Genomic DNA, 18,523 nt, shown 5'->3' on the forward strand with positions numbered 1-18,523 from the left:
CGTGTGGGTGTGGCCTCAGCTGGCAGGGGCAGGGCCTGCTTCCCAGCCTGAGAACCCCCTCCTGCCCACAGGCTTCCTTCCCTTGGGGGACTTTGGGGTCCCAGGCAGGGACCTTCCGCTCTTTCCCCCCAGGACAGGACTCTCCCCGCCCGCAGCCACCCCCTCCTTGGATCCAGGGTCTTTGATGTAGAGACAATGATGACCTGGACAATGAGGAGTGCTTCGGCTCTGCCTGGGGGCACCCTTGGTCTTTCCTGGGGATCCCCCTGCGCTGGGCGGGTCCTCCGCAGATGTCCTGCCTGCGCCTCTGTCCAAACTCACCGCAGGCTTCGGACCACCCTGGCTCAGGCCTCTGCACCTGTGCGTCCCCTGGTCCGTCCTCAAAACGGGCCGTCTCTGAGGGGGACTCCGTGTAACCTCTTACTTCCAGAAGATCATACTACACCACTGCCTCCCAGACAGACGTGGGCAGCCCCCCACCTCCCGCAAGTGCCCCGCCGGGCAAACGCTGAGGGACATTGGCAGGTCACTTCCACAACGGCCACCAGCATTGTGGTGCCACTTGGCCCGGAAAATCCTGCCCTACAAGACCTAGGATGGACTCTTCCCAAAGTGGAGTGAGCTGTGGTCCCCAGGGGCTGCAAAGCTGAGAACCAGGGGGTTCTCCCAGAGCAGGAGGAAGGGCCACATCTCCCTCACACCCAGCAACACCTGGGAGGTCCTTTATTTGTTTTGACAAGGAAAGGAGGTTTCCAGAACCACAGCGGGTGGGCAGGGTGTCTTCATCAGCAGACTCTGCGCGCGTGGTCCTTGTGGATTGGGGTCTGTCCACAGTAGAGAAATGGAGCCACCGTGGGCTCAGCATGTCCCTCTGAGCCAGGCCGAGGGTCCTGGGCATAGTGGCTGCCCGTTTGCATCTGCATTCTCCTGAAAGCCGCGAGTGGTGTTACCTCTTGTGGTGGGTTTGTTTGAGCCGCTGTTGTGAGCTATGAGCTGTTTGGGGACCCTCTAGTTCAGAGAGCCCTGCCAGCGGGATTTGGGCGCACAGCTGTCTCCCCAGAGCCCAGGACTGTGCCTGATGCATACCGGCTGCTGGAACACTCCCCTGGAGAAGCAGGCCTGGACCAGGGAGGAGGGGCTGAGACGCCCCAGCCTGTCACAGCAGGGGCTGGGTTGGAGCTGGGGAGTACCTTCCAGAATTCCTGAACACAGCGTCTGCTGAAGGAAGCTCAGAGGCTGTGGAATCATCACAGTGAGTGGCCCCATTGTACCCATTCTGACCTGACCCCTGAGGTGGTCAGAGGCACCCCACAAACCAAACCATTTCTCCAGCTCTCTGATGCCCTGCCTTCTGGGCCATTTATTCACGCGTATTCCCGTTGTCTCCCCACCAAGAAGAAACTCCTCCTTGATGTTCCCGGGGTGGACCTCTGCTCCGACACTTCTCACTGCTGTGATCGCTGCCGGCTTGCAGGTCGGTCTGTTTCTCACACTGGGACTCCCCGAGGGCCGAGCTCAAGGGCCCAGCTCCAGGGAAGCATCAGCAAATGGTGGATGGAAGGACGGATGGACGGGTGTGGAGGTGCATGGGTGAATGGGTGAACGGATGGTTGGGTCGGTGGGGGGGGGTGGAGAGATGCGTGGATGGATGGACGGACAGCAGGTGCGTGGGTGGATGGTGAATTCCCAGCAGACGTCAGCTGACCTCCCCACCTCTCTGGCCACCTGGGTGCCCCAGGGCTCCTGGCCAGGAGGGATCCCAGAGGCTGTCCCTAAAACGGTGGAGGAGGTGGGGGCGGGGCTTAGCCTGCAGCAGCCAGGGCTGGGAGAGGAGAGAGCTGCCTTTGCGGGGTTTGGAGGGCTCTTCCCTGGGAGAAGGCAAGGACACCCCTCCTGACTCTGTGGCTCCAGGAGACCAGGCACGGGCGGTGGAGGTGGGCGGGAGGCAGATGGTGTCTCCAGGCAAAGCCAACTGCTGGTGCGCACCCGCTCTCTCCCTGTGTTCCTGGCAAATGGCAAATGGAGCCTGATTTTCCTGTTCACTTACATTTTCAGTTCCAAACATTTTCTAATTAACAAAGTGTCTTTTTTTTTTTTTTTAACAAAGTGTCTTTTTGATGCAAACAGCGGGCTCACAGCGAGAAATCCAATAACACCGAGGTGCCTGTGATGCTGCAGCCTGCAGTGCGGTGCCCATCCACCCCTCCCCCATCCGTGCCCTCCCCAGGGTCTCCTGGGGCTGGTCTTCAGGCTCCTTGAACTTGGTGCTGCTCACTGCTGACCCGGGGCTCCACACGCAGTGTCTGTCTCTAGTCTCCCACTCGCCCGATTTTAGGCACCGTGCACGCACTCCTCCCACGGGAGATGGGACTTCACCCGTATTACGTTAGCCTTCTACTTTTCCTGTTATATTACTTTTATTCTTCTGCCACTTAAAAAAAAAAAAAAAAGACTTATTTATTTGAGAGGGAGAGAGAGCACTCCTGGCGGGGGCGAGGTGGGGGGCGGAGGGACAGAAGGAAAGACTCTTAAAAGACTAACATTGAGGGACGCCTGGGTGGCTCAGTTGGTTAAGCTACTGCCTTCGGCTCAGGTCAGGATCCCAGAGTCCTGGGATTGAGTCCGCATTGGGCTCCTTGCTCAGTGGGGAGCCTGCTTCTCTCTGCCTCTGCCTGCTGCTCTGCCTGCTGTGTTCTCCCTCTCTCTCTCTCTGACAAATAAATAAATAAACTTAAAAAAAAAAAAGATTCCCGTTGAGTGCAGATCTCTATGTGGAACTAGATCCCACCACCCTGAGATCATGACCTGAGCTGAACCCAGGAGTCAGGCGCTCAACCAACTGAGCCACCAGGCGCCCCGGTTCTACCACTTTTTTGGTGACTTCAAATCACGTCCTCTTTGCCATGTAACTCAGAGATTCCACTGCTAGGTATACCCCTAAGAGAACTGAAACCATATGTCCACTCAGACATCTATCATGATTGTTTGTGGCGGCGCTGCTCAGGACAGCCAACAGCTGCAAAACCCCAGATGTCCACCAGCTGAAGGATGGACCCATAAAAAAAATCTTAAGATTTTATTTATTTGACAGACAGAGATCACAAGGAGGCAGAGAGAGAGAAGTGGGCTCCCTACCGAGCAGAGAGCCTGACGTGGGGCTCGATCCCAGGACCCTGACATCATGACCTGAGCCAAAGCTAGAGGCTGAACCCACTGAGCCACCCAGGTGCTCCTGGGGCTTCATCCTGACCTCAGGTGGGCCCCAGCAGGGCCATGACCATGACCTGCTCTGTGACAGACAGCGGGATGGCTGTCTGCTATCATAGATGCTGGGATTACACGGTGTTTATCATTGGGGGGGAAGTGTTTCCCCTCCCCCGTGGGGCAGGAACCGGTTCCCGTTGGGCAGGGCCAATCTCCCTGGCCAGGAGCCTCCCTGCTGCTCTGCCCCAGCTTTACCGATTCCGGAGGTTTAATCATTAACGGGCACGTCTGGCCTTTGGTTGCAGGTTGGAATTTGGGAGCTGAGCCCAGGAGCAATTATCTCTGACACATTATTTTATGTCAGATCACTTTAGCTGCCATTAGCTGATAGAGCTGCACTAAGGCGGGGGGGGGGGGGGGGGGTCCGTGAACCAGGACTGGACTCTTGGCCTGTGGGGCTCCCCAGGAGGTCACTGAGGGACCTGCCTTTTGAGGGCTGTGAAGTACCTTGTAGAAGACTTGCTTGGAAGCGGCCTGGTGGTCTGCGCTGTGTCCTCACACCCCTCCCTGCACTGCCCCCGCATGGGGTCGGGGGCTTCGCAGAGTGCCCAGAGGTGTGCCGGCTCTGGGCAGATCCACCAGAAGCTGGGGCCCTGCGTGAGAGGCCGTCTCTGCCTCATCCTCGCTGAGGCCGGGAGCCCCAGCAGCAGCATGACCTCCTGCCCTGGTAGTGGCTCCGCATTCGGGCGCTGCTGGCTGGCAGGGGCGGCGGACCCAGAGAGGCCCACTTGGGAGGCAGGGTGCTCGCTCTCCCAGGGATTTACTCGCAGGGCCCCCCCCTCTGTACCCTCTTAGCTCACCGCGCCCCTGCTCCCCAGACTTGGCAACTGGGGGGACCTCTGGAGTCTGGTGAGTTGACAGCTCGCCCACCGGGAAGGGCTGAAAGGTAGGCACGGGGTCACGGCCGGAGTGGCTGTAGGAAAGAACGTTAGGGTTCAAAGCCGACGGTCAAGAAAGAATTCCTGAGACGTCTTTGGTGCAGGTGGATTTATGAGAGCACAGGGACAGGACCCCGGGGCAGGAGCTGCACGGGGTCGTGAAGAGTGACCCATTACATGCTTTCAAGTTGGAAGGGGGGTTAGGGACAGGGCAGGCCTCCCAGCAATTTTGGAAGCCAGTTTTCCAGGATCCCGAGGGGGCTAGCTGTTGTCAGAAAAGGTCATGTATTACTGTTTAATAATAACTCAGTCATGAGGCCCTTCAGATGTGTATCAGTGGGTCATATGCTTGGGGGTGATGGCCAACTTGTATCTTGTCCGGGGGTGGGTAGAGATAGAGGAAGTTTCTAAAGGAATTGTTACACGCTCAAGCGGACTTACAGGGTCCTGGGGGTTGGGCTAATGTTCCCTTTTGTCCTTAGAAAGTATCAGCATTGAGGCAGCTGAGTTCCTGGAGGAATATCACTCGGCCTGCTTCAAGGACTTGTCAATGAGCTGTAGGTGGTAAGGACATGTCCTGATTTTTTTCTGCCTTTGGTCCTGGTTCTTCCCCAGCCAGACCTGGGCCTTGCCTCCTCTCTCTTCTTCCAGCCTTCGGGCCTTCCTGGCCTCCGGCCCAGGGCTGCAGCTCCCGGAGGCTCCCAGAGGCTCTGGCTGGCCGCGCGTAGGGCTGGCCACAGCACCGGAAGGGCCGGCCGGGCCGCAGGATGGGCACACCCCTGCTCGGGGCTTGCCTACTGCCCCCAGCCCCCACCCCGAGCCTTCCTGGAATCCAGGAAATGAAGGAGGACTTGGGCAGGAGCCCCCCAGGGATCCAATAGCCCTGCTCCCTCTTGCTGTGGGACTCCCCGCCCCGATCCAGGCCCTGCCTCAAGGCAGGGAAACTCAAGGGCAAGGCCAGTGGGGCTCAGGAGGAAGGGACCTTCCTGCGCTTCAAGCCCCGGCTGCCTCTCGCCCTCCTGCTTCGGGCTGGCCGTGGCCCCCAGCCACTCCTGGGTCCGGCTACCTGGATTCCAGCCGTTCACTAGTCTCCGCGGCCATCGGATATAATAATCTCCGCGGGATCAGATGTTAAAGAACTTGACCCCAGAGAGGTGGCTGCACAGACTGGTGAGAAAGAAAAGAGTTTGCAGAACGTGGGTTGGTTATTTCATGGTTACATTCCAGGGAACCAGATCAGGAGGCGTAAACAACACCTCTGAAACAGTTCAAAGAAAACACAGCGGGGCGCCCCCACCCACCCCGAGGAGGGGCCTCCTTGCTCTTGCCCGGGGGTGAGCACAGCCACCTGTCCCAGCCAGTGGGGCCCACGCCCTCCCTGCGGGCTCCACACAGGGCCCGGGAGGTGCGTCTCCCCAAACAAACAGGCCGTGTTATCTCCAGCGTCACACCCTAGCAGGAGAAGATATTTTCCAGATGTTCAGGAGCTGCTTCCCATTCTGGGCCCTGCCTAGGCCGAGCTCAGGCTCTATGCTTTGTGTGGGCTCCAAACGGCAACGTTTGAGCCCCGGGGCAGGAGGGACTGGCCAGGGAGCCGCAGGCCTGGATGCGGTCCCTGCTGCCCTGCTTGACCTCACAGGCAAGTCTGAGAGAGCCAGTGCCTGGGGGCCCCCTGGCCCCGGGAACTTCCTACTGGCCTGGGGGATGGCCCTGGCAGCAGCCGGCTCCCGCTCAGTGCCAAGTGGGACGGGCAGGGCGAGGAGGCCGCCTGGGAATGGGAGGCCTTGCACAGGGGCTCGATCAGCCCTTCCCTGCATACCTGACGTCTGAACGCGGCCGAGACGAGCCAGACCGGCCCGAGGCTTGGAGCTCTGGCCTCCGGAGAGCAACCCGGACACTGCTGTTTCCAGGCTGCGGGGGTGAGGAGGAGCTGTTGGTCGAGCTGATACCCCATTCAGCTCCTGGAGCCTCTGTCTCCTTATCTGAGAGATGGGGACGAGAATCCGGGCCCTGCTTCGGGGCAGTCATGGGGATGAGGCCATGCACTCTGGGTGCCCTGGGCGTGGTCAGAACCCAGGGTGATGCTGGCCGTGTGCCCTGGGGAGGGGACAGGATGCCTGGAAACTTCTAGGCCCAAGAAAAACCTCGTGCTCCCAGACTGGGGTGTGAAGTCAAACACAGAGGGTAGCAGAGGGGGGTTCCCGCGGGAGGGCCTGAGAGCCGGGCCTCGGGGCGAGAGGGTGGCTCCTTGGCCTCGGCGGCCTGTCTGCCTCCCCTGGATGTCCGCCTCCCCGGGACGGCACAGAGCTGCCAGCGGCCGGGCCCAGATCGCCTCTTCATTCAAGGCTGCCCGGAATACCGCCCCCGAAGTCCGATCGTGGAGTTCAGAAAACGTCAGTCTGTGAATCTGTCCTCGTCTCTTGAGGGTCTTCGGACCCTTGCTTGGTCCTCACTGCCCCAGCCAGGCTGAGTCGCTTCCCCACAGCCGCGGTTCTTTAAAGGAGAAGAAAACAAGCCTCGGAGCGCAAGGGACTCACTTGGAGTCCATGGTGGGCTCCTTGCCTTAAACCCAGGGCAGATCCCGAATCCCTTTTGTCGCCAGGACCTGGAGGGACCCTGACAAGACCGCCCACGGCCTGCAGACCCTCGGCTGGCAGGTGAGGGCTCCGCCCAGCCCGCGCGGCCCTGGGAGGCCGGCGTCAGCCCCCACCTGCCGGCGTCCAGCCCCCATGCTGAGGAGGGCCCAGCACTGCAGGGGACCACAGCCGTCAGCACGGACTGTACCTCGGGGCCCCCAGCTACTCCCCATTCTCCCTCTACACGGGAGTCCTGTGGCTGAGCCCGGGCCTGGTCGCCCTGCCTGCGGGTCTCAGGTTTGGCCTCCAGTGTGGTACCCGACACGGGCTGGCAGGTCGGAATCTCCCAGAAGGAGACAGACACCCTGCAGGGGTGTCACAGTGTTTGCCACTCTGGTGGCATTTTAAAATCTACCCAAAACCTCATACCATGGAAGTGGCTCTGGGCCTTTGGGGAAAGCTGCTTTGAAGTCCGAGTTCCTCGGAAAGCAAGAAGGCTCCAAGGGGGCAGGGGGGCAGGCAGAGCAGCCCTGGAGGAGGGGCTGGGGGCAGCAGTTGCAGGGGTGAAGGGATGAGGGGTCGGGGATAGGGTCCGTGCTCCTCTAAGGTGCTGTGGGTGCCTCACCCGCCTCCCCGCTCCGCCCCTGCCCACAAGCTTCTCTCTGCCCACGAGGGAAACAGGCCTTCTGTCTGAGACAGGGTCAGGAGTGGGACACAGGCCACATGGGGAGAGCAGCCGAGGGCCGCCCCCCACCCCCAGGGCAGCGCTGGAAGCAGGTCTGTCTTCCTGCCTCTGCACAGCTGCCTGGGGAGGAGCGCCCCGGCCCACAGGAGCTGCCGGCAGGCGGGGGCCCTCTCTGCTGCGGCGGTGACATCAGTGCCCGGCATGGGGTGGCCCGGCTGCCGCTGCCTCGGGGCTGGAGGTCCAGACAGCCACCCGACAGGCTCTCAGGGATGCCCGCCCCCGGCTGGCCTGGGGGATTATTACTTATTGTTTTTAAAGTGCCCTGTTGTCATTTTCTGATTACCAAAGGGATACCCCCGCTGGTGATAAAGACCTTTAAGCACTGTGTGGGCGGTTAGGAGCTGGGTTCAGGGGTGGGGAGGGCACGCACTCCGTCCAGATCCATCAGTATCAGCAGCAGGACGACAAAAAGGATTTAGTCAAATTCCCCCGGGACACAGGAGGGCAGGGACGCAGGCAGACAGTCGGGGTCTGCACCTCGGCCCCTCCCAACCTAGAGTTGACCCCAAATGCTGGTGTTCTCTGCACACCCCTGGTGGGGCGGGAGCAGGAGCAGGGACAGCAGGCGGTGTGGCACCCGCGCTGGTGCAGCCCTTGCTTCTCAGGGTGGGACAGACAGGGGCTGGGCTCTTCTGGGCCCCTGGTGCTCCCCTGCCGCTCAGAGCTGGCGGGTGCATTCTGGGCTGGCGTGCATGGACCAGGGGTCCCGCAAGGGAGGTGTACCTTGTTTTTCTGGGGCCCTGCTTTTAGGGCTGAGGCCCTCCCTGCAACCCGCAGGTCACTGCATTCATTTTCATGTGGTCTCCCCGCGGGCCGCTGCTGCAGACATTGAACCCCATTTTACAGGTGAGGGGCTGAGGCCTGGGAGCGAAAGTCACACGTTACTCCGTGGTTGATTTGATTTGAACCTGGTATTGTCTGGCAGCAGAAGCCCCTGCTCTCTCCAGCTCCTCGTACTACCTTGCAGGAAACAGGGTCAGGCAGGCCGGGGCCAGGGGCTCAGGTCAGAGGAGACGAGGGTTGAGACCCAGGCTGAGACCCACCGTCCCCGTGCTGGGGTACTGGGGTACGTGGCACAGCCCGGTGGTAGGAGCAGGAATTCTGCCTTCAGACGGCCCAGGTCTGAATCCCGGTTCTGCTGAGTGCTAGCTGTGCGCCCTTGGACGGGTGACTCACCCTCTCTGAGCCTCGGTTCCTCATCTGGAAGAAACGATGATGTGTACGCTACCTCCCGACTGAGGGGACCTGCTGTCTGGGTCTGTGGCTGCCGGCCGTGAGCACGGAGGCGGCTGTAACAGGGGTAAGAGCGCCCACTGAAGAGCGAGGCCCACCTTAGCTGGAAGAGGCCACCCCTTCCCGGCTGGGGTACTGAGGAAGTTCGGAGCTGAGTGCTTAGCTCAGTGTATAAGTGCGTCTTATTTATTTGAAATCAGACGGTAATTCTTGAGTCTCATGAAAATTGAAATCCGGGAAATCCAAGTCCATCTTGGTGAATTCCCTTTGATCCTGTCCCCGGTGTGCTCGCGGTTTGGTTTTGGTGCACATTTTGTCAGACTTCCCTTGTTTTACTCGCACTCAAGCGTGGGCCTATAGAAACACATCATTTGGGTTACGTGCTCCTGTGTGCGCGTTTAAATCAAATGGTGTCATTCCGCAAGTATCAGCCCGTAAACCGCCTTGTCCCTCCGGCAAGCTGCATCTTGGAGATCTGCCCCGTCCGTGGGTGGAGACCGGCCCTGCCACCTGCCGCCGTCCTCCAGGACCCAGAGCTGCAGCGGCTGGCCGCAATGGGGATCCTCACACCCATTTTATGGATGAGGAAGTCAAGGCTCGGAGAGCTTGCCTGACTTGCCCAGGGTTACCTCCCAACGGCACTCATGCTGGTGGGGGCTGGGAGGGGCCAGCATGACCTGTAAGTGAGGCATAAGGAAAGCAGTAGCAGGTGCCAGGGGAGGGGGACGGGGAGGAGGGCGCACGCAGAGCCCAGATGCCAGAGGGAGGAAACCGAGGCCTCCAGAAAGCTCGGCGACGCTGGCCGTCATTGGGGCGTGATGCTGGGGGTTACGCAGGCGCTGCCCACCGCGTGCTCTCCCTTGTCCAGCCTCCTGATTCTCCGCAGCCTCCGAGACTGGGACGCTCAGGGCCCTGCTCTGTTCGGTGCTTGGTGGTCCCAAGTTCAGAGCAGGGTCCGGCTGCCTGCGTCCCCCATGGGAGAGCGTCTGTTCCCAGCCGGACCCCAACTCTGGGTGGCCTCTACTGGGCACCCCTCCCCCAGGACTTGAGTCAGGGTGAGGCACAGGCCAGGAAAGGCCAGGCCCCCTGGGTGGGCCGAGGGTGTAACCCGCAGCATTCCCCAGGCAGGCCCTGCCAGCCGAGGTGCTAATTAGGGCAGACCTCCTGAGGAGGAGGAAACTCAGGAGGAAGCAGCCTCCAGGCTCTCAGGCACTCTTTCCTCCTGATTCACTGCTGGCCTGCCCGTGGGTTGCCTCGGAGTCACCCAGCCTCCTCGAGCTTAGGGGCCCCAGGCAGGTCCCGGGCCGGCCTCCGCTGACCCGCCCCCCAGGCATTTGTCAGAAAGAGGACAGGGTGGTCCCGAGGGGTGGGGTGGGCGCGGAAGACACTCAGGGTGTGGCTAGGTGTGTTCATCGAGCCAGCACCTGCACAGTGCCCTTGGCCTTGTTCTGCAGGGCTGCAGCCCTCCTGACCACACCCTGAGGGGCCCCCCCCGCAGCGGGCAGGGTCACACGTGACATGGGGGGGAAGCGTCCTAGCCTTCAGGCTGCTGGTCCTGTGGCCCCGCAGGCCCTCCCGCTCAGCCAGCTGTCTGGCCTGGAGAGCTACCTCTGGTCCTCCAGGTGTCCGTCCTAACCTGCCTCTGCGGCGGCTCCCAGGATCAGACCAAACGCTGGGTGGGGGAGGCTGGGGTGCTGGAGGCTGTGGGCTGTTGCATGAGCCACACTAGCGGCCACCGCACTCTGAGCCAGCAGCTGCAGCCCCGGTGAATCCCGTGGGCTCACGTCTGCAGAGCAGCAGCTCTCGAGGGACATTCTGGAAACCCTCATTTTGTCAAATGTCACGAATATTTTACGTGTCTGACTTTTCATAGAAGTAGACAGGATTTCTAAGGGGTCTCTGGGTCCCCGCATCAATGATCAGCTTGTGCCCAGTCTGCTCCATTTATACTCTCCGGACCCTTCTCCCCAGGTTGTTTGGAATCAACCCAAGGAGTGCTTTTTTCTTTTTTGTTCCCCTGAAGTGTAAGAGCCAGACTCACCCCCAGGAATTTAACAGTCATCTAGGCTGAGGCCCAGAAAGGTGTACTTTAGCAAGGATCCCTGGAGATGTAGTGTTCTGGCGGGGGGTGGTGGCGAGGGTGATGGGGGCAGCGCTCGGGGCCAGCAGACCTGGGCCATCACCTCCAGTAGGATCGGGAGGACATGGTGATACCCACAGATGGTGGGACAGACAGGCTGCTGCCTTGGCGGGCTCTGAGCCACCTTCCCCTGCAGGGGTGGAAAACCACGTGTGGAGATGGATCCCACCCCACGCTGACCTGGGGAGGTCTGGGGGGTGGTTCCTGCAGGGCTGCCTGGAGGAGGTGCTCTAGCAGATTAGCCCAGCCCCATGCACTGGAAACCCACCCAGCACCGTGGCTAACTGGTCAACCACGAGGCCGCACATTCCCGGGGGACGTGCACCAGCCAGTTCCTACCACAGGAGAGCCCGGTGCTGGCCGAGCCGGCTGACAAAGGACGCTTTGTTCACCCGTTCCAACAAACACTTCCCTTGGATATTGGCTCCCCGGACTCGGATGTAATATGGGGTGTGAGTTACTCTTTAACAGGCCACTTGATCCTGGCCTCCAAGCGCTCTTAAACTAATTTCCCGGAAGAAAGGCGTCCCCACCACCAGCCCCGGTGTTTTATTAACCACCCCCTGCGCGGCCGAGGAGGAGCTGGGCACGGCTGCCTCCTGCTCCGGGAGCCCACCCTGAGAGCCCGGCGGCGCGCTGGGGGAGGAAGCCTCTGGAAGCCGCAGAGAGGCTCAGCGGTGTGTCCTTGACCGTCTGGGCCGGAGCTGAGAGGCCTGTCCCTTCAGCTGCACTTTGAGAGCTCGGTCCTGGGAGGAAAGGAGCACCCAGACGGCCAGGCGGCCCCTGGCAGCAGGGCCCAGCACGCAACCACCACGGCTGCCCCCAATCTGCGCTTCCGGGTCAATGTCTCTGGGCTGACGCTCCAGGAGGTGCCGAGCTCTAAAGCGTGAATACAACTTCACAAGCTTGGGGGCTTTACAGATTAGAATTTAAAAATGCACACAGGGCTTCGTGAGGGAGTGAAGGATGAGGTCAGAGCTGTCTTGAGGGAAAGCTGGCCCCGTGGTCCCCGCTGGCTGTGACATGTAGTCTGGGGCAAAAGAGTGAGTGGGCCCCTCAGCCGTGCCCGTCAGGTGTTTGGACCACCAAGGGAGGAGAGGGGCAGCCCATGGGGCTCCCCAGCATCCCGTCATTGTCGTCAGGGCTGAGATCAGGAGGAGGGAGAGCCCTGGGGCAGGGACAGGTCTGAGGCTGGAGGGGTGCAGAGACCCTTGACCTCTGAGCTACAGCTCTGGGTTCCAGGAGGCCCAGGGCCCTCACTGTCTCCTCTGGGCTCCCTGGGGATCCTCTGTCCTGCCTGGGCCGACATGAATGGGCAAACCGAGTGACAACATCCCAGGATGGACGTCTGAGGATACCGGACCCGCCTTCTGCCTGCCTCAGTTTACAGGCAGAGCGGGGAAGCGAGGGGCAGAGCGGGTCAGCCGCCGGCATTTGCACAAGACAAGGGTCAGTCTGTGCCGTGAGTCTAGGATTGGTCAAACGTCCGTATTCCAGTAAACATGGGTCAACACGTTGGCTCGCAGGCTGGGCTCCAAAAGAAGGCGGGCCCTCGTGGGAGGGGCCTGGTAAGAGCAGGGGCCGCTCAGGGGGGAGGTGCAGCCAGCGTGTTCTGGTCGGTAGTGATGCTAACACCACCTCTGGTGGCGTGTGTATTTGACCATGAACTGGGGATTGGAGGACAGTCCCGCTGCTGGGGAGAGGGGAGAGCGCCAGGCAGGAAGGCAGGACCTCAGCAGCCCACCTCAGTGTTCGCTTCGGAGCCGGAAGTCTGGGGGCAAGCCCAGCCTGCCGGCGGGACACAAGGGGGCAGAAAGGGAGACGGGCCTGGGCCCGTGGCCTCCTCCCTCCAAGTACACCAGAAATGGAGCCCTAGGCCAGATCAGCTGGGACTCCCAGGCACTGGTCGGGTGGGGCTCCTTGAATGCTCCCTGCCATGCTCAGGGCCTGGGGGGTAGGTGGGCAGGGCAGGGCAGGGGACGAGCATTCTGGTGTCCAGCCCTGCTCTGTGGCTCGGCTTCCTCTGACATCCAGACACTGGGTCAGAGGGGGCTTCTCTCCGAAGGATCCTGCCCTGTATTAGGGACATCAGTCCACGTCCGATTCACTGGGCAGAAGGGCAGGTGACTAACCACTTTGCAGAAGGCTCTGCTCCAGGCTTCCTCAAAGGCTGGATCTTCCAGGTCAGGGGGTCTTGAACTTGAATGAGATAAAGATCTCCTGGGGGGCTCCTTAAAGCCTAGATTCTGCCCCCTCCCCCCCCAGAGTATCTTAGACAGCAAGCCCGGGATGGTCCTGAGAATTTGCATATCCGACCAGTTCCCAGATGCTGCTGAGGCCCCGGGACCCCACGCTGAGAACCGCTGCTGGGGTGAAGGGGTCCCAGGACATAATTCACACACATGCACCTGCAGCTCCTTGCAGAAGGGAACTGTGGCCTTATGAGGCCAGGTGAGCCAGACCGGCCTCCCGGTGCTCGGGCTCCAGGGACAGGATCTGTGGGGTGAGGGCAGTGGCCATGGATCTGGGAGGGCTGTCCTGTGGGAAGGGATCGAGGCAGGGATGGGGGATTCAGGGAAGGGGGCTCTCCCGCCTGTCGAGGCCACGGCAGTGGCTCCCTGACCGGCGGTGGCTCGGCACACAGCGGGGACTTTGGAGACCTCAGCCTCCCTCAGCAGGGGCACACAAGGCCACTGGTGCAGGTTTCACTGGAAACGCCACTCGATTTCCAGGCCAGACAGGAGAGGCAGACACAAGGCTCCTCTCTACCCCTTTTCAAAAGAGAGAAAGCCTGCCCTTCAGTTGAGCTGTCCGCACTGAGTCCTGCCATTGTCCCCAGCAGCGAGAACCTGAGCCTGGGGGACGGGCAGCGCCTCTGGGCACCTCGCTGTCCCCACAGTGGTCTCTTTGTGGGTCAGGAGAGGCAGTGGGCCGCCCGCCAGCCTCTTGGACGCTGCAGGTCCGGCCCGATGCCCTCGGGTCTCAGATTTGGGATATCGAGTCCACTGAGGATGCCAGGGTGGGGGAAGGGCACATGTGGGGTGGCAGCCCTGCTCCCCAGCCCTCCCCGCTGGACCTCAGTGCAGCCCCTATGTTCCCCACTCAATCGTTTGAAAGGGGTCTGGGGTCTCAGGCAGGGCTGACAGGAGCTGCCAGGGCCCCAGGAGAGACTGGGAGGCGGGGGTGGGGGCAGGCTCCCCAGGGCCGCGGAGGCACAAGAAGCCACTCCAAGGAGGGGTTTCCCAGGAGTCTGTTGTGCGGGCGGTGGCCTGAGCTGAGCACAAGTCTGGGGCAGTCAGGGGTCCCCGTCATGCTGGGGACACAAACTCCTGGCTCCCCCCCGCTAGTCCTCAGAAGCAGGCTCAGACTACGTACGGGTGGGCAGCGACGCGTCCACCCCGTCCGGGTCCTCCCCAAACCCTCCAGGCTGGGAGGGAAACCATCCTTGAAATTCTTGTGTCCTGACGGAGGAGGAAGAGGGAGGATTGAAGGAACTTAGCGATTCGGGCAGGGTGCGGGGTGGAGGGGGCGGTACGGACCTCGGGGGGGGGGGGTCCTCCTGCGCTGACTCTGGGCTCCAGAGAGAGGTTGCGGTGGGGAGCGGCCTTCAGCAAGGGACCAGCAGGACAGGGAGAGGACATTCAGGAACCACACCTGGTGATGCGTAAGCCAGTATCCGCAAAGTGTGGTTCCAGGAGCAACACGCCTCAAGGTCACATGCGTTTGGGTCATTCTGCGTTCAATTTGTTTTTCCCTCTTGCGGGACTTGGAGCCTTTCTCTGGTCTTGGGATGCTCGATGTCACACAGAGGGCACAGGGCCCAAGCCCCTTCCTGCAGCGTGGGAATACAGTCCCCAGAGCACGTCCTGGGGATCCTGATGGAGAGGCCCACTGCCCCCTGCCTCGTCATTCTTCCCGAGTAACTGTTCATACGGTCACCGGAGAGATCCCTGATTCCGTTTTACCAAGAGCTAGGAAACTTTTTCTTCTTAAAAAAAGAGTTAGTTGTTTATTCTAGAGAGAGGGAGAGAGAGGGAGAGCACTTGGGGTGGGGGCAGAGGGAGAGGAATCCTAAGAAGACCCCACACCCAGCAGGTAGCCAGAGGTAGGGCTCCATCTCAGGACCCTGGAATCATGACCTGAGCTGAAAGATGTTAGCATTTCCGGAAATCTGCTTTTCATACAAACAGCTGCAAACGCAAGTTTGCTCTCAGTGGGCGGGGTCAGGATTCCTGATGGGAAGCGTGGCGGTGCCCGGCAGGAAGGAAGAGACCATAAAACGTGAGCGGGGCGCACGAAGCCAGCTTATGAGGCTGCTACCTTAGCTGTCACCGTAACGTGAACGCGTCTCGTCACAGGCTCTCCCGTTGGGAAAGATTGCCCCAAGACCCAGCTCTTAGCAACACGCTCCCCAAACACTGCAACGAACAGAAAAAACTTTTCACAAGGCACAAAACCACCAAAAATACTTCATGCCGTATTTGGCATGTACTTTTATCTTTACTGATTTCCCCCCAGTTCTCCACTCCAACCCCAACAGTTACATCTGAGGTCTTCTAGCCCCTCTCGGTGCCCCCTGCCCCAGTGCAGCCTGCAGCCGGCTCGGCGTTGGGCAGGCCAAGCGCCCCTCACCCTCGGTGCCCAGTGTGGGGGGCAGTGCCACCTCTTCTCCGTGTTCTCCACACGAACGTGTGCCTGTGTCAGGCCGCGCAGCTGGGCTGGGGAGAGCCTTCTTGGGGTCCTGGTGTTGCTTATGGAAACAGCAGGCCCTGAAGACCCGCACCCTCCTCTGGGGGCTCTTCCTGCCAAGCAAAAACCCACTTCTCTGCGGGCCAGAGTGAGATCGGCCCCGTTGGTTGTGGGGGCCGCTTCCCAGATTCCCTGATCTGTCCCCAGTGTCCTTGGAGCTACCAGTGCTGTGAGTCTCGGCCAGGGGAGTGACCTCCTGCCAGGGTGCTGGGACGCCTGTGTGGCTCAGTCAGTTAAGCGTCTGCCTTTGGCCCAGGTCATGATCTCAGGGGTCTTGAGATTGAACCCCGCATCGGGTTCCTTGCTCGGGGGGAGCCTGCTTCTCCCTCCGCCTGCCAGGCCTCTGCTTCTGCTCCCTCTAATAAATAAATAAAATCTTAAAAAAAATTCCACGGTGGTGTTTTCCACTTGCTGCGGCTACTTTTTGTCCAAGTATGTCTAACTCTTTTTTTTTTTTTTTAAGATTTTATTTATTTATTTGACAGAGATCACAAGTAGGCAGAGAGGCAGGCGGTGGGGGGGAAGCAGGCTCCCCGCGGAGCAGAGAGCCTGATGCGGGGCTCTATCCCAGGACCCTGAGATCATGACCTGAGCCGAAGGCAGAGGCTTTAACCCACTGAGCCACACCAGGTGCCCCTAGTGTGTTTAACTCTTTGTAAAATGACCCGTACATTCATTTATATTTTCAGCCCAATAGCACCCATCTGACATTGTGCGTCAGAAGTTTTACAAATTGCAATGCTCCACCTTTCCATTATGGAGAATGTGTGTTTTTGTTTTTGTTTTTTTTACATAAAGATGGTAGGAAAAGGCCAAGTATGTGTGATTTGAAAGGATGAAAGCGAACCAGGCTGACCAGTGAAGGGACGGTTATAATCATGAACATTTCAGTTCCAAGTTGTAATTTTAAAATGAAAATGTTTTTGCTCATCATTAAAACAGGAGTTTTCTGACATTTCTTTTTTTAAAGATTTTATTTATTTATTTGAGAGAGAGACAGTGAGAGAGAACATGAGCGAGGAGAAGGTCAGAGGGAGAAGCAGACTCCCCATGGAGCTGGGAGCCCGATGCGGGACTCGATCCCAGGACTCCGGGATCATGACCTGAGCCGAAGGCAGTCGTCCAACCAACTGAGCCACCCAGGCGTCCCTGACATTTCTTTTTTTAAAAGGTATTATTTATTTATTTGAGAGGGAGAGAGAGAGAGCCTGAGCAGGAGGAGGGGCAGAGGCAGAAGGACAAGCAGGCTCCCGGCAGAGCAGACCAATCCCAGGACCCCAGGATCGTGACCCGAGCAGAAGGTAGACTCCTAACCGACTGAGCCACCCAGGCGCCTCATGGCATTTTTTCCTTTCTTTTTGGATTTTGGCGTTTGTCATCCCAGACCTGGAGGGAAACAAATGTAAGCGCTGACGCTCGCCCTTTCAGCAGCAGCTTTTTGTGGTGTGGTAGTGAGGTCACCATTGCCCCACGGAATCAACAGAAGCTTACAGAGTGTTCCCTCCGTTTCCTGGGGCTGCACAGTGGCAGCTCCTCAAACTGGCACTGTACTTCTGCTTGAGCGTTTTTGAAGCAGGATTCACGGGGAGGAGTTCCAACACGCATACCGGCAGAGAGACTCGTGCAATGACCCCCCCACCCCCACCCCCCCCGCATCCAACAGCAAGTCACAGCCGCCCCCGTTCGGCTCCACCCTCATTCCCCAGGCTATTCGGATTGGTTAATATTGGCTCATGTATGTGAGGGTGGACCCAAGACATCGCGTTCCCCCTACCTATTTCCGCCCGCATCTGCTCGTCTGCACCAAACACGTTTTCTACAACAATCACACTGTCATTAACAAAGTAACCCGGTAACATCAGTGCTTTAATGTCCCTTAGCACCCAGCCCATGTTCGAATTTCCCTAAATGTGCCGGGAATGCCTTCTGGCGAGGACTGTGTGCGCCAAGATCCCAGCTGGAGCTGGGGAGGGGCAGGGAACTGTGGGCCAGTCGTCTCGCCAGCCCCCTTCGGAAGCAGATGGTCTGATTGGGAACCCTGGCTCTACCAGTTAATTAGCTTGTCTGGTAACCAGCTAGTTATCCTCGAACTCGGGCTAATTGTCAAGACCTATGAGGCTTTGTCTGTGAAACAGGGTGACGGTGTGAGCTCCCAGGGAGTCATGCAGATGGACTGGGGGCCTGGGTCTCTAGAGATGTGACCCCGGGGGCAGGGACCACATCCTCCGAGGTGCTCCACCGTGGCTCCCGACCCCTGGGATACACGGTGACAAGCACAAAGAAACATGTGCCTCCTCCCAGAGGCTCTCCCAAGACCAAGTTACAGCTGCAGGGTTTCAAGTCACACCTTCCGATGCCAGCCCTGCCTGCTCGTCCCTCTGCCTTTAAAGGACACCACGAAAGCCCGAGCACCAAGCCAGGATGGGACAAACGTGGGTTTTAGGACAATGCCTCCTTGTTGTTTCTTCTGGAAACTGCGTGCTCCCTCCCATGGGTGAGGTGGAGAGGCACTGCTCTCCGTGTGCTCCCCCCGTGCCTGGCACAGGGCCAGGCGCGGTCACCGGGTCACTGGAGGGCCCACCCGCGCCCCCATCTAGTGGGCTGCTGGCAGGCTCTGGCTCCACCTACCGGCGGCCTCAGGACACCTGCTTGTTCCCGCAGCGGGGAAGAAGGCGGCCCGTTCCTACAGCAGGTGCGGTCCCTGCTGGCAAGGCAAGGCTGCTGCTTCAGCTACAAAACGCTGCTGCACTGAGGGTTTCAGGGACAGGAAAGCACTTGGCCTGGCAGGAAGATCGATGCACTTCACTTTGAAAGCATGGCTGGTTCTTGGCGGGTTTCTGGGGGTGGGGGTGGGGCGTTGATCTTTGACATCCTCTCCCTGCCTTCAGTCGTCACCATATCCCCCCACCCCCGCCCCAAACGAAGTCCCTTTGTGAAA

The 18,523-nt window shown here is 59.7% G+C and overlaps 1 long non-coding RNA gene across 2 annotated transcripts; it reads right to left on the reverse strand.

Annotated features, from left to right (window-relative positions):
• Window positions 1-2,128: 2,128 nt before the first annotated feature.
• On the reverse strand, window positions 2,129-6,182 carry LOC131837038 (uncharacterized). Of its 2 annotated transcripts, XR_009355929.1 has the most exons (4): window positions 5,962-6,182; window positions 4,584-5,309; window positions 3,712-4,177; window positions 2,129-2,431 (listed from the first exon to the last, which is right to left on the reverse strand). It is a non-coding gene; the product is annotated as an uncharacterized LOC131837038 (long non-coding RNA). The 2 variants fall into 2 exon arrangements; XR_009355928.1 differs by lacking the exons at window positions 2,129-2,431; window positions 3,712-4,177 and having other exon boundaries at window positions 4,237-5,309.
• Window positions 6,183-18,523: the final 12,341 nt, after the last annotated feature.

This window comes from Mustela lutreola, chromosome 7 (assembly GCF_030435805.1).
Source record: "Mustela lutreola isolate mMusLut2 chromosome 7, mMusLut2.pri, whole genome shotgun sequence".
Taxonomy (NCBI): domain Eukaryota; kingdom Metazoa; phylum Chordata; class Mammalia; order Carnivora; family Mustelidae; genus Mustela; species Mustela lutreola.